Below are 12,672 nucleotides of genomic sequence, written 5' to 3' on the forward strand. Positions count from 1 at the left end.
AAAATATTTATTTGGAGAAAAAAGAAATTGGAGTGTTTAAACTATATGTGAATTCATTATTTGAGAGACTGGCATTTTTATTGGTTTGCACTGCATTTTCTCTTTCCTAATTTCTTTCTGCAAGGAAACAATATGGAATAAAGCCTTTCTGATAGCCCTCCTGACCTCTTTCTCGATGGACCACTAGGTCATGGGACCTTTTGTAGTAGGACCTGTAGGACCATACCTGTAACACTCCAAGGTGTCTTTACTGTATCTCTTTCCTATTTTCAATAGATCCAAATCTGTCTCTTTTACTGTCCATACCTGCTATTGCATGCAAGCTCTGACCCAAAGTGGCAGAGAAGGACAAGGAAAAGAAAATAAAAATCTGGACATTTAGAGAAAAAAGACAGCCATACATAATGGTGGACAGAAAGAGGCAAGATTGAGTTTTGAGGACAGAAAATGGTCTGGGTTGGGCAGGAAGTTATTGGACCTGGGAAAATAAAGGAGAAACTGAGTAGAATAGGGAAGATCAGAAACTAATTTTGTGGTATGTGTTTCTTTCACAGCATGGTTTTTGTGAATCATTGTTTTTTTTGTTGAAATACTTGTTGGTGTTTTTTTTGCAAAGTGCTTCCAATAAGGTGAAACTGCTTTTTCAGGAAAAAATAAAAAAAAAATACATACATACATATATATATATATATATATGTATATAAAAGTAGTTTGGCTTCTGATTTTCACAAATTCTTCTGTTCACTGATTAACCAAAATCAGAAAGTAGAGTAAAGTAGGGACATGAAATATTTCTGGAAAGAAGAAGGAGAAATTGTTAGGGTAGAAAGACTAAAAGGCAAAAAAAACCACCTCAGCAAGAGAGAAGTTGCGGGTATGCAATAGACAACTATGAAAAGAAAGAAGTGTGAACAAAAGGATAGAAATTAGTTTTAACAGCAGAATTCAGACTGGATTTTAAAAAGACAATAGGTTACTAGATTCTGAAGATGCAAAATGTACAGAGATCCAGGTGCAGTTGTGACACGTACAATCAACTCCTTACCAGTCTGTCCCCTCTAAAATATGCTCTCATTTCAAAATACATGGAGTCTCAAGAAACTGCCTTCAGCTTTTTTATTATAATAAAAGCACACGTTTTTCCAAAATTCAACCCTGCACGAGACTGAGGGCAAGGTTTTGCTCCCTCCATCTAAGCCTAGTTCATTAAGACTTCAACATCACTGAGACACCTGATTTTCTAGTGAAGGGCACAAAACGATGTCACTACAAAGAGAAAAATGATGCTTTACATTGGCTAGGTGACAATCAGTGTGTTGGTTGTTCCGTGCTGCAGAAGGCTCTTAGTAGACCACAACTCCGTACCCTTAGGAGCAGCCTCTCTCTGGCTTATCTACACTTGCAAAAAGGAAAAGATATTCATTTCCTTATTCACTTAATTCATTATGTTTATTATTTTAATTAATTTGGGTAGTCCTACCCCAGTTGAGAAGACATTATGTTTAAAAATGCAATACCGTTGTGCCATTTGCATTTGTTGGGATCATTGGCTTTCTGCTCTTATATCCAGTTATCTACCCAGGCTGGTGAAAGGGCAGCAAAGCACTTAGGGAGAGCAGTAGGTACTGACCTTGGGAGTCTACTTTTGCTGAAAATACGTTGATCTTGAGCCCAGTCTCGCTTAAAACCTATTCTAGGATGCTATCTATCAGCTGTAGCTTGTAGCATAACTGTGTATTTATTCCCTCTATCAGGAACGGTTCCTTGCTTTTAATTTAAACATGCATCTAAAGTGCATCTCCCATGCATGAGAGATGCTAATCGTCTCAGATGAGAAGCAATGGACAGCACTGCATGGCTGTAGGGCAGAGTGAGAACATGAACAAGGTAGAGCAGAGCAGAACACAATAACATAGAAGCTCTATCCACACATATAGTATAGCTGATAATTGAAGGGAAGTAATTCAACAATACAGAAAGTAAATGCATTATAATGATGCTTAACTTGGTGTTAGGCCCAGTATGATTGTTTGCTTAGCATACTCTGACTCCTGTTCCAGGAAGAGTAGGCTATAGGAATGTAAGAATCCCTACATACTGTGTGCATCTCACCTTAGGGAAATTACTATCCCCTCATTAACGATCTTCTCAAAGCAAAAAACAAGTAGGACTCTCTTTACAGGTTTCCATGATTTAACTCCAGATCCCTGTTAGGAATGCAAGACAATCCCATAGGACCACGTTCTGCTGAAAAGAGAGTAAATGGCTAGTCCTGAAAATCAAACTTGCAATGTTATTACTCAGCCTTTAAATTGAAATGATGAGATTTTACAGGAATTCGCTTGCTGTTTTAAGATCATCTCCGTAGCTCACCCTTCTCCCACTTTTTACACTTCCTTTAAATGGCTTTCTGCTCCTTTGCTATTGAATCAGCTTTAAATTTTTTGAGATAATACCTCCATAGAAAATAAGAGAATGGAAACCTTCTGTGACCGAAGTCTATGTTTTTACAGTGTTCTGAGTTGTGAATTTTCATACTTACATGTTCAAAAGGCTATGTGGTGTATTTACACTTCTGAAATGGAGTTGAAAAAGTATATCCCTAAAAATGTTGGGTTTAGAATGGAAGGCTTTTAATAAGACATGTTTAATACAATAAGGACTTTTCAGAAATAGACTTGTAACAATCTTTAAAATCAGAAAAACATCCTGTCCAGATATCAGATAATGGAGCTGCAATTTAGGTGTATCTGTAGAGTGCCTAGATGTCTCCCAAAAGTTGAAACTGTTATAACTGAACACCTGGAGTATGACCATACAGTTCTCCGTACCTGATGGATATAACTAAAATACTCTTCTCCATCCATCATCCATAATATTGAACTTTTAATTAATAAGTAAAGAAACTTATTGCTAATTTAACTTATTATATTATTGAATTTTCGTTAAATTATGATAAAGTAATTTGTGCCTATTGAAACTTCCCTTTCTTGTCCTCATGCTATTTCTACTGCCAGTTTCTTTTGCCTTAGTGTTTGGACTTCAGCTTAGGTGTTTCAGTGGGTATTTCCACTTCCCCTGTCCCTGATGATGAGCAGCTGTTCTTTTCCTATTTCCAGTCCTAGTGTTACTTCCGTAGTCAACACAACACATTTATGGGGAGGAATAAGACACCTTTGTGTGGTGTTACCCAGGGTGAACGGATTCATTTTACATATTTTTTAGATGTTGCTGGGTCAGAAAGATACCAATGTCTGGTAGAATTGCTGAATAATTGTACAGGTTTTATCAGTGTTTTATCAGTTATGATAGTTCTGAATATGATACTAGCCAAGATTACATGGCCTCTCAGGACCATTTTGCCCAGTACAAAAATTATATCTCTTTTTGGTGAATTAAAGCATTTACTTAACATTTTGTGACTAATAATTAGTTGCCTCTGGGGTAGTTAAGTGTCCCCGCTATACAGACATGAAAACTAGGGCAAGAAATAATTGGATCAGCAGTTACTTCCCATCCTGTTCAAAAGAGACCTGGCCTCAGTGATTCACGCCCTTGCTGCTTCCTGTCTGGACTCCATCAGTGCAGAATACCTGGGCATGGAGCCATCAGTCTGCAGGACGTTCCAGCTGACACAGAGAGCTGCAGCGCTCTTCCTCAGTAGCAAAGGAGACCGGGAGCATATTTAACCCCCTCTCTTGCTGTCGACACTGCCTTCCTGCATGTTTGTCCAGTTGTGCTCTAAGGTTCGGTCCTTAATATTCTTGGTGGACTGGGTCCAGCGCATCTCAGCGCACTGTAAAGTTCTTCCCCTTTGGTAACAATGTGGTAATTGACAGTCCTGCTTTGTGAGTGTCTTTTAGCAAAGAGCTGAAGCTTGTTTGCATAGGAGCTAGCACTTTCTCACAGGCTGGCCTGGGAGCATGGAACAGACTTCCACAGCAGTTAAGTATTACCAGGAATGTCCCCAATTTATGCTTTTAAGAGTAGGGTTCCAAAGGCTCCTTTCTCTCATGTAAGCACGTACCTGCATATAGATTTCTAAACCTTCCCCAAAACTCCAACCTACAACAACAGAGCTCTTCCAAAACGAAATACACAGTTCCTTCCCCAGGGAAAGGATGAAAGAAAGAATGAAGCACTCATAGCAGATGTTACTCATGTCACTTAAAACAGCAGGACAACATTCTCAGCTCCTGGTGCAAGCAGCTGAAGCAGAGCAGGGGAGAGGCGGCATAAAGGAGTCTCCAGAAGTTTTGTGTAACTTTCTGCGTGTCCAGTTTTAACTTTTCCATGTTCCACAGTTGACACTGTTGAAACTCATCTTCCAGTTTCTTCCTAATTTCTTTAAGGGTTAAACTTCCCAAAGATCTCTGCATTGTAAAATGCTCCCAAAGATCTCAATATTTTTAAACAGCCTTTAAAATACCCTTGACCTGCACTGGAGCAGAACTAAGCAAGCTCTAGACTATTTCAAGAACTAAAACTCTTGACTGAGACCTTTAGTGGAGACTGTAGCAGAACTGAGATTCAAGCACTACATTCTCTCATTTGGGGGTCAGCTAGAGAAAACCACTAATTAGCCTGGGCTGTGGTTGTCTCCTTGTGGCAGAGGCCTTCTGGGGGCCAGGTGGGAAAGAGATTGGTGTGGGAACAGCATCACCCGTAGCAGCCATGGCACTGCTACATCTATATAGGACTGTTTTGCCAAGGCCCCCACCATATGTATCATATAGGTCCCAACAGTGAGCCTTCCATGACAGCAGGGGAGACCGTGAATAATTTATCCTCTTTACACAAAAACAGCGACAAAACTTTCAAACCTGCAGGTGAAGTTGGGTTTTCAAGGATATTTTCTTCAGAGAGAAAAGGCCTCAAAACATTTTTTTAAGTGAAACTGGAGATTAGCTCTGGCATTTCTAGGTCCCCAAACTCTGAGAGTGAGGAGTGGAACATAGATGCTGGCTTTCTAAGCCCCAAAGGCCAGGAGCCAGCAGGGAATAACTTTGTCAGCTCTTCTTAAAAAGAAGCCTACCTGAAATCCAATTAACAATCAAAGCTTTAGGCCAACGTTTTCAAACTCAATGGCCTATTTCTGAGAGGGTGCTGAGCACCTCCAGCTGCAGTCAAGGCCAGTGCCAGATGCTGGTGCTAAGTACATTAGGAAGTCAGGTCATAAATGCCTGAAGTTAGGAACCTTGATAAAAGCATAGGTGCTGAGCAGCCATGGCCTCGTTTAAGGTTTCAGCAAAACACTTTTGATGCCTAAATACAGGTATCACGTTTAGTAATGTTGGCCTTAGTCCTTCCAGGCAACCAGGTTGCTTTCATCAGAGCAAACATCTAGGAGTCAGGAGACCTGGATTCAGTTGTGAGGTCTGGTACTAACTGGCTCCACTTAACCATGCATCCTCTCCATCTAGTGAGTGAGGATGATGGTAATTTCAGTGCCAGAGATACCAGGATTGTAATTAATTATTAGGTTTTGAGGAAACCAGATAGAGCTGCATGCATTGCAAGTATTATTTGTTTGAGTGGGTTTTCTTTGCCAAACCCTTACTGTGCTTTCTGTTTCAGATCTGTATAGTGGGCACCAGTACATGCATTTGAGTATTTTTCCATGTCTTCCAGGATTTAAAAAATTTGGGCTTGTGTTTCTGACACTTGAGACTCCTTTCCCTAGAAGGAAGGATTGTTTTCTTTGCAAATTTTCTCAAAAAGGGAATCAAGAGAAGCATGTGGAGGCACTCATGCATTGGCTCTTTAAGGACATACCTTCAAAGTGTTTCCCCTACAAGTCTTTTGCTTCAATGTCAAACAAAGTTTAAATACCAAAAAAAATACTTTGAATTCCCTTCCAGTGCCCCTTCCCTCCTGGGAATTGATGGGTGTTACGGCCATATTAGGTTTTCATGTGGTAATTATTTTCTAAATAAGAAACTTCCAGGTTTGGAGCTTGTGAGTTCACCCACCTTTGATTGGCCTATTCAAATGTAAACATTCCCTGTGGGTACTTTGTTAGTTCATTAATATTTATAGCACTTTGCAAAGCCCACCAAGCCGAAAGTGCCAGATATTTTCAGGGACCATTTTGATTTCACTAAACAGTGCTTGACAAAGACAGGCTGAGTTTAACAGTTCTTACTGGTGTCCACATACTCTATATACTTAGAACTCTGCCTGCAACAGTCAGCCTGTGAAATTTTCTGCACTTTTTCCTGTAAATTGGCAGGAAACAACGTGTTCATAACGTCTCTTATACATTCCCTGAGAGAACATTTCTTAAATTTCTGGAGCAATTGAATCACAATTATGGGTTTGCGTTTTCAGATGGTTGAGTGATATTATTGATGAAATTACAGAATTAATTGACAAAGACAGCATAGCAGTTAAGTAAGGAATATTGCCTTTAAATAAACCATTTTAATCTTGAAAATAAAATCAGACTTAAGGAACAGTAAAATGGCAAAGGATTGGAAGCTAAATATACTGTCCAAAATAAGTACTGAGCTACAATCACAAAGTACCCATACAAAACCAAGAAAAATGCATATTCCTTCTCTTTCAAGGGGCATAGAGTCATACCCAAAAGTGTATATGCTTGGATATATGTCCCTATTTTGCCTACTCCTTCCTGTTTATGCTCTTGTATGCTTGGACTCCTTTTGTAAAACATAGGTATCTATTTTCAAAAAAAATCAATAGCAACAAAAAAGGTTAACCCATACTTTGGATCTGTTCTCCTTACTGCATTGTATGGTCAACATTAAACATATTCTACAGAATCAGGTAGGAAGGTACAGTTTGAGGTCCTTGTGACTGCGAAGGCTGTGTCATGCAAATATATTAAGTGAAATTTGTTGTCTCCAGTCTGAAAGGGTAAGAAACCATGGCTATCAGGAGATAAGCTCCACTGTTCCTTTGTCTTGTTAAGTGTTCACTCTGAAGCATATCACTGACGTTTCATGTCAACATTAACATCATGATTTCTGATTGTTTTAGCAAATGGAACAGCAGGGCGTGCAAGACCGAGATTTCAGCCTAAAGAAGCAAATCAGAAGTTGCTGCAGACACAAAAATGCTCAGAAAGGCAGAAGAAGAAGGAAACAAAAGGCAAAGGAGTAGAAGTAGAAAGATTGTAAGGCAAAGAAAGAAACAGGATAGAAATAACAGTGCTTGAGAAGGCATTTTTCTGCTGCGTGATGCTGATACTAATGATAAGGCACTTGTAAAAATAAATCATCATAATAATATGGGGAAGTTCTGTTATTACATAAAGGTCTATTTCTACCCTCAGTCCTTGTAGAAACCTCTGTGAACGTCAGTGAGTCCTGCTGTAGATTAAGAGCAAGGAAAGCAGTAAATATATTCCCTGACCCACAAATAATCATTAGAAATGGAACTCTGCTCTTTGCAGAAAATGAGGTTTTATCATCTGTGCCCTGAACACTTCAGCCTACACCTTGCCATTAGTCAGATCAGTTGGCTCATACACCTGGAGTAAGCAGAAGAAATAAGCACTCTGTTTGCATTTGAATAATTTCCCTGCTAGATCAGTTCAGTTCTCTTAATTGTCCATCCATTAATTTCTTACTAATGTAGTTGATATCGATGACTGATTTTCTGTGCTAAACAGGAAGGACCACTCCTTCAATCTAGGATGCATTCCTTCCTACAACTGCCCTGCTGTTAGCTACCAGTAGCTGCCGTTATATTATCTTTCATCTGGCCCAGAGCTGACAACAGATGGCCATCTCCGGGACTGCCATCAGTGTGACTTTATGAAGCATCCAGCTATGGTGTACTGAGGAGCTTCATGGCCAGTTCTGCAAATCTGTCTCACTTTCCCCCACCCCACACCTGCCCCCCCTCACTCCATCCCTGTGAATAAGCTCCTGATGCCTGGCTCCACTCTCCACTGCTCCTATGGTTTCCCAACGAGTGATGGCACAATGTTATCACTGAAAGATTGCCTCTTGAGATCTTCCTTCCACAGCACTGGCAGAAGGTTGCAGTGATCCCTGTATACCCCAGCCTCCTCACCCTCCCATGGTTTCGGTGTCCCAAAGCACAGGTAGAGGGGCTCAGCAGCATCAAACCTGCCACCTCTTGAGATCTGTAGTCTGAGCCCTACCTACTTCCATCACAGAGCTTAGCTCAGTAGCCCTGCCTCTCCTCAGGCTCCAGGGTTTTGAAGAGAGGGGGTGTTGTCCCTAAAACAGGGTTCTTTACCCAGTGTGCATGCAAATGAGCCAAATTCTGCACACAGAGACAAGATATTGATTTTATTACAGAGTTGGACAAATCTGGATGCTAGACCAAACTAGCATACCAGCAATACAAAAATGTCAATCATTTATACAAAATCTTATTGCTATACACATGCCCTCAGGGCAGTCCTGTAGGGCCGATTGGTTACAATATTTGCATATAAGATCTATAACATCACTCTTACTACACATGCTCAGTGAGTAGTGATCTTCTCGTAGAGGTGGGTAGCCTTCAATGAGGAGGTGTGGTTTTGTATTAAAATGATGTTATAATGAGCAAACTTTAAGTTAAGCATGACCACAAAATTTGGTAATAATCACTAGATACTCAGTCAAGTGTCCGTGGTTGACTTCTCAGTTCCAGGATAGGTTTTGTTCTACAATTGAGAGTTAATTACTGCTAGACATGTCATCTATTCTTAGTCCAATATGAATTTTCTGGTAGGCCTCATGGTCAGGTCTTTTGGTCTATCTAGCGACAGGGGGATGTTTGTTCTTTGTTTTTTTAATGTTCCACAAGATATGCTGCCAAGCCAAGATTGAATATATTAAGTGTGAAGGAAGCTAAAATATCGATTAGAGACCTAAAGTGGAGAAAAGTATAAAATTCACAAGCATCCTGCTTCCACTGACATGTTAGATCATTCGGAAAAGCTGTTTCAACTGGGTGGCTGCTGTGAGTGTTGGAGAAAGAGATATAGTTTGCCCTTGACAGAGTTTTCTAAAGCAAGGTACCTCCAGAGCTGAACCCGTATTTTAAGAGAAATTCACATTTGTATACTTTATTGTGATATTTGCAGCAAGTCTACAGCTCGTAACAGTCTCTGCCCTCCAGCTATAGAGGAGTAAGGCTCCATTGTTGGAGAGAGAGCAGCCTTCTGTGTGAAAGGCTGAGATGTGGTAGGCAAGATGAATAGCGCTTAAAAGCAGCGCTTGCGGTGCTGTCATTTAGAACAGGAACACTGAGGATTTAAACGAAAGTGAAAGGCATGGTAAATGAATCCTTTAAAATTGGTCAAATTTTCAGCCGCCTAACATAACAAGTTTTCCTCCATTGATAGTTTCATTGAGTAGGAGGAAAGTTGGGAGGGGATGAATTCCCCTAGGGAGGAGGTGCAGATAGTTTGTGAAAACAAGGTGTGGTCAGTGATTCATAAAGAGACACATCCAGAAAACTCCAGTAAACAGCAATCTTGGCTCAAAAGTGGTGGCGTTCCCTCTTTCTCCTTTTTTTCCCCTCTTTTTCTTTCTCTTCTTTTGGGGGGAGGTGGGGAGGGGGGAAGAGCATCATTAAGATTGCTCCATTCCACACATTAGTCAAAAAGTCTCGGACGCAGATGGCTACACAACTGGAGCTGTTCATTACAAAACCCCAACCAGGAGGAACAGCTTTTAGATTTAGCTTTTCTACCTGTTATTGGGGTCAAGTTCACCATGCTTTGATCAAACTGAGGCTGAAATATGATTTTGGATGAAAAAAAGAGTGGATTTTTGCAGGCTCTCGTGATTTTTTTTAACTCGAGCTTCCTTTGTGTTCAAAGCTGAAAACAAGTGTCCTCCACCCTGTTAACAAGAGAAGAGAGGAAGATGATTCAGTTCTCATGAACCAATACTGCTGAGTTACACACATTTCTACGTGCAGCTTTAGTTGTTTATCTGTATTGTTATAGTCTCATTTTGCAGCGGAATCGCCAGGCACAGGCACTGATCATGGGTGTGTAAATCTGCCTGGGGACACTCTGTGTCGGTGAAGACTCTGCTTCCCCCCGTACTTTGTGCATATAGATGTGTGCTATGTGGTATAAAGAAATATTAGTGGCACATTTTGCTTTGCTTTGCATTTGTAAAGGTGAAAGGTGATTGTGCAGGAAAATAGAAGAGTGTATTTGCCGCGAGACAGGCACTAAGAACTCACTCCCATGCTCAGTTATAATTCATGATTGTACTGGTGGGAAGCCCTTATCCCTCTGTGGAGTTAATGCATCTCTACTGTAGCCTGCTGAGAGCACCCTGTGTCCCCTCCCACCATCTGTGCCTTCACTTGCGTGCTTTCTCTCTCTCTCTTTACTGTGACATCTCTTGGTGTTAAAACTGTCAGACTACTACTGCCTGGTAAAGGTGGCTTTATGATGTGTATTAATGTTGAATTGCCATTTAAAGGGTGAGGAGGTAGTAAAGGGATGTGTTACCATTTGGTTTAAGCTCTGGTTAGAAAATGCTGATGAGCAAATAGACAGAAAGGTAGATTTGTTACTTCAAAGAGCAGACAGCTTTGAACAGTACACAGAAATTGCCACAACGTAGGGTAAGAACCATTAAATGGCAAATGCATCTTTGTTCCCAATCTGGGCATATTTTGCTGTTTCTTGGTACAGTGGATCTCTGTTTCTCCGTGTCAAGATCTGAACCAAGGTCATTGTAAATGGAATAATATTTATTTACCCATCAGCTGGCTTAGCTGACGACTTTTATTTTCTACAGGTTGATCTCCTCTTTTAGCTGAAAAGGTCTCTTGCAGGCTGCAAGTTAATTGCTTCTATGCTGCCTGAGACTTGAAATTCATGTGACCAAGTGCTATAAACTAGCACAATCTTACTTAAATTGGTAGCGTACAAAGATTTTTTATTGTTATTATTGCTGTAAGGCACTGTCAAAAGGCCAGTGAGACTCTAGCTTCGAAAGAGCTGAACTCAGTTCACAGAGGTTTGAGATGATGCTTTATCAACCTGGCACCTTACTGCAATATTAGACTCAGAATATGGTTAAAAGACTGTGTGCTTGACTGTCATAGCAATATTAATTTGCTGTGTTTCACTGAATGTAATCTTATGTAGTCCGTTGTTTGTATTCCTTTAAAACTTATAAATCAAATCCAGACCTGGAATACCAGTGTATGAACTTAACAGATGTGCTGCCTTAAGGGACTTGCTAGGTTACAAACTGCAGAAAGGATCTTTTTCTATTTCAGATTCCTAGCTTATTCCAGGAAGATTTAGGAACCTCAGAAATAAGGTGGAAGGTCACACGTTAGGGCGGTAGCACCCACCCAGTACTTGACATTGGGTGTAATTGTCAGGAAATCCACCTCTAATCGTTTTGTTATTTAGTCATAGCATCCTGCCGAAGCTCCCGAGCAAAAGTAGGGCAAGAATGACTCCAGTAGCTCTGCGTCCAGGTTTTCTTAGGTGAAAGATCACTTTGAGATGACACAGCTGAGTAGTCAGGCTGAAATCCTAGTTGGTATTTTATTAATTTTGCACCAAGATAAATCCTGAAATTCTGACAAACTCCATGACAGGTGAAATTCCTTCTTGCAGAATCTGCTCAGCAAGAGGCTGCTCATTTCGTTCTGTTCGGAGGCAGGCAACAGGAGGGCAGCTTTATAATCAGCCCTCAAAGGAGCCTCGGCCGCCCCAGAGCCTTGGACTGATTGAATAACTCCTGGGCCTCTTCCCCTAGGCCTCCATCAGCAGGGGTCCTGTGGAAAGCAATCTCCCGCAGACTGGCACTGAAGTGAGCTTTAAACTACTATTTTCTGCTCTCCAGAGGAGCCTGGAGTACTAAAAGATAGATGGACTGCAGATATTTTATGAGAAACTGTCAGAAGAAGAGCAGAGTAAATGTTTTTTTTCCCCCTTCTTTGAGTCACACACTGCATCACTGTAGAATTTTTCCCAGAATCTTTTACAGTGAAAGTTTGAAATTAATTGGTTGATAACCTTAATTTTTCCCCCCTCCCTCTTCTTTCTCGTTCTTTTTTCCCCCTTCCCTCTTCCTCTTCTTTTCCTTTTTTTTTTTTTCCTTAAATATTCACTCAGAGGCCCTTTGCTTAACCACAGTTGCAGAAAATCAGTACCATTTGCACTGAAATATTTATAATGACAGAATGAAAAATTGGATTCATTTTCTGGCCTGTAGCCGAACAGTCTGCAACTTTGCGCAGCATTGTTTAGCATCTCTCATTCCTTCCTTTCATTGGGGTTGTTTTCAGACACACATGCACGCGCTGCCCATGCTTCAGAGGAATGCTTAGCAAAACACAGAGCCATTTTTGATCTCAGCCTTGAGAAAACAACTTGTCTCTAACCTTACCACCGTTTGTGGGGGGAAGGAAAAGAGGGGGTCCCTGGGAAGCGTATAGAATCCCTCTTACAGGAGAGATTATAGAGGATGACATGCTGTAATCTGTCCTCTACAGCAAACTGGAATTCAGTGAGTTGCTTCGATGTGTTGCAGGGGAAGCAGAGTGGACTCAGCACCAGGCTGGGTAGCAGGATCTCTCCATTAATGCCTCTTCTGCCACCAGTTCCCTCGGTGGCCTTGGGAAGCTCCCTTGCCCACGAAGGAAGAGGTTGTCAAAAGCTCCCTTTTGTGTGTGAACACAGACTGCGCCTGTAAAAAT

Source organism: Nesoenas mayeri (genome assembly GCF_963082525.1).
Source record: "Nesoenas mayeri genome assembly, chromosome: 2".
NCBI classification, from domain to species: Eukaryota; Metazoa; Chordata; class Aves; order Columbiformes; family Columbidae; genus Nesoenas; species Nesoenas mayeri.